Source organism: Quercus robur, chromosome 3 (assembly GCF_932294415.1).
Source record: "Quercus robur chromosome 3, dhQueRobu3.1, whole genome shotgun sequence".
In the NCBI taxonomy this organism is placed as follows: domain Eukaryota; kingdom Viridiplantae; phylum Streptophyta; class Magnoliopsida; order Fagales; family Fagaceae; genus Quercus; species Quercus robur.
Window position 1 is genome coordinate 24,629,838 of NC_065536.1, and position 3,150 is coordinate 24,632,987.

The following is a 3,150-nucleotide window of genomic DNA, read 5'->3' on the forward strand; positions in this document are numbered from 1 at the left end:
AATAACAAATCTATACCCCTTAGAATTTTCAGGATATCCAATAAATGTACCTTTGATAGTTTTACTATCCAACTTACTTCTTAAATGTGATGGGATTAATATATGAGCTGAAGAACCCCCAAACCTTTAAATTTTGTAGATAGAGTTTTCTTCCAGTCCATAATTCATGTGGTGTTCTATTATGAATTTTTGTAGGAACTAGATTAAGCAAGAACATAGCAGTTACAATAGCTTCTCCCCAAAAAATAGAACCTAATGAAGAATGGCTTAACATAGACCTTACCATGTCTGTAACACCCCAACCTAATTGCCTAATTAATTTATGGGTTTATATGCATGTCATTATTTTATTTACTTTTAAGTGCATGAAACTTTGATTTTGTTATATTATAGAACATATATGCCATTTTAATGTGTTAGAGATAACTTTATAAAATTAAGGATATATATTTGTGTGTGTGGGTAATGTGTTATTTATTCTTTGTAGATAGGTGTGAATGCAAAGAAAAATAAAAGTAAGTGTGAATGCAAAGTTTATATATATATATATATATATATAATTATATGTGTGTGTGAATGCAAGAAAAATTGGAAAAGGTGTTTGTGATATTTGTTTCTCCCTAGCCATACACGTACCCAAGCCCCAAAAGTCTTCTTACTTTTCTGATTTTCTTGGCTGCTTCTGAAGTCCAGCAGCTGCTTTTCTTCCTTCTCTATTTCCCCTTTCTTTGTTCTTCTTTCTTCTTCCTTCCTTACACGGCAACATCTCTCCCTCCCTTTCTCACCAAAAATTCTAGTTTCTTTGAAGAAGAAATTAGACAATTAACCCTAAGATTTTATCTTCAAAGTGTGTGGGTAAGTAAGTTAAACCTCATCTGATTTTGTGTATTTGGATAGTAAAATTTGTTTGTTTATTTTCCCTCTTTGTTCTCTACTCTGTTTCTGGAAGTTGATTTGGTGATTCTGTTTTAGTTACTTGAAATATTGATGATATTGTGATCAATTGAATGCTTATTAGGGTATTTCAATATGTATACTATAGGTATAAAAATACCCAAATGAAATTAAGACCTATTGCTATTTGTTGATGATTTTGTAAGAATATGTACTGAAGCTGTCTCTGTGACAGAGTTGAGGTTTACTACAAGAAAATTCTGTATTAAATTGTATTTTGTGAATTAGGATGCAAGGAGTAGTTTTTATGAATTCTAAGACGCATATGGTTGTTATAGAATTGGTTTCACAGCATTTGGATGAACATAAAATTAGTGGTTTAATTTGAAAGTTGCAAGAAATTCTGTCAGGACAGATTTGAGTTTACTGTCTTGTGTGATTTTTAGTAAATCATGGGTTAATGCTTTGACTCCTAAATTTTTATGGTTTATACTGGACATACAGGGGAGTAGTACTGTAAAATTTCATGACAATTAGAGGTGTGTAGACAGCCCGTTTGTATTTTACAAATGGAGCATACGTGGCTGTAATGAGCAATGAACAATATATACTACACCTAACTTTGTGGATTTAATTCTCAAGTTAGGGTGTATGTTTTGAGTTATAATTTTATACACTCATCCTTTGGTATGTTTGAAGCATATATAAATTTTATGGATTGATTTCTCTATGGTTTGGCTGCAAAATATGTTTGATGATTGTATCATATGTTTTGGGAAACTTTATGTGATGGGAATTAGGATTTCCTTGAGTTTGAGAGTTAGGTGGTGATTTAGGTATAAGTTTATATATTAGGAAGAGTTGGTCCATAATAAGTTTTGGTTCTTTTCATTTAGGTGACGAGAACGAGAACACGGACGCCTGAGCTCCTCGTATACAATCTCTCGCGCCTTCTGTTTTCAGGTAAGGGACTTGTGACGTGTGCTTTTAATAAGTATAAAGTTTATTTCGAAAACTAATATGCATTAAAACTTGTCGATTTGAGATATTACATATAAGCATGATTTAAGTAAAGTATATGTTCGTGAGTTGTTCAATCTTATGTATATGATAATTTTGCATATTAATGCTAGTACCTATGTCACGAACATAATATTTTAGAATGAAGTGGATATGCTACTATTATGAAATAATTATGTAAAAGTATAGCTATCAGAAAAATATAGCGTTTGGGTTATTCCACTGTTATGTTCTGAACTCAGCCAATAGGGGTTAATTATTGGTTTTCCATGGAAAGATGTTATCTGTTTGGCCATTTAAAGTAGAGGAAATGGGGTTGCCCGTAACTCTAGGCCATTTAAAGTAGAGGAAATGGGGTTGTCCGTAACTCTAATCTGAATAAGGCCTTCTCCCCAATGTGTACGGACGGCGGGGAGGAATAAAACCTTGAGGAGATGTGCCATTAGGCCTCTCAAAGAGGACAATATCTTGCACACGAGGTTACCCAAATGTGATGAGGCCTTCTCTGTACAGACTTATCAAAGGTGGACTAACCAATATGTTATGAATAGCTACATTATGTTATTAAGCATGAGAGAATGATTTTGTTAAAATGCATTATGAAAATTAAAAGCTCTCATGAAAAGAAGTTTATGATGAAACATTTTATAGTCTTTGTTTTAAAGATAAGGTTACGAAATTATACGTATGTTCCTTATTATGTCCTTTTATTTTTTATATGAAAGGAAAATGAAATATTTTTATTTGAAAAGTTCATAAGTTATTTAAGAGCAATATGAATAGTATGAAGGCTATTTGATCAAAGTTGGCATATCCATAAACTATTTGTTTTACATGCATTCTTATTAAAGGCCCATGGAGCTTTAAAACCTTACTGGGCTTCGCAGCTCACCCTATTATATTTCAGTGCACAGGTTCTTCCTGGAAGCAGCGAGAGTATGAGAGGTGGCAAGGATTCTGTGTTTTCTCGTTTTATTAGAATGTATAGTTTTGTTGTATAGTAATTAGCTCTTTTGTTGTATAGAAGGAATCAAGATGTACTTGATCCTTTGAGCACATATGTAATTTGGTACTCTAGTTTGTTTTGAACCCCAGTTGTATGTCTTTGGGGTTAGGTTTGTAATAAGAGTTTTGTTAAACGTTTAGCTATGTAAATTTTACTTGAATACTTTAAGTTTCAGACAGGTGGTATTTGTTTCCAAGTTCGAAGGAAATGAAATTTCAGGGTTGCCATCA

General features: G+C 32.5%; 1 long non-coding RNA gene across 1 annotated transcript; it reads left to right on the plus strand.

Moving 5' to 3' along the window:
- Positions 1-614: 614 nt before the first annotated feature.
- Positions 615-3,150, plus strand: LOC126717567 (uncharacterized). The gene is made up of 3 exons (XR_007652651.1): positions 615-855; positions 1,791-1,857; positions 2,822-3,150. It is a non-coding gene; the product is annotated as an uncharacterized LOC126717567 (long non-coding RNA).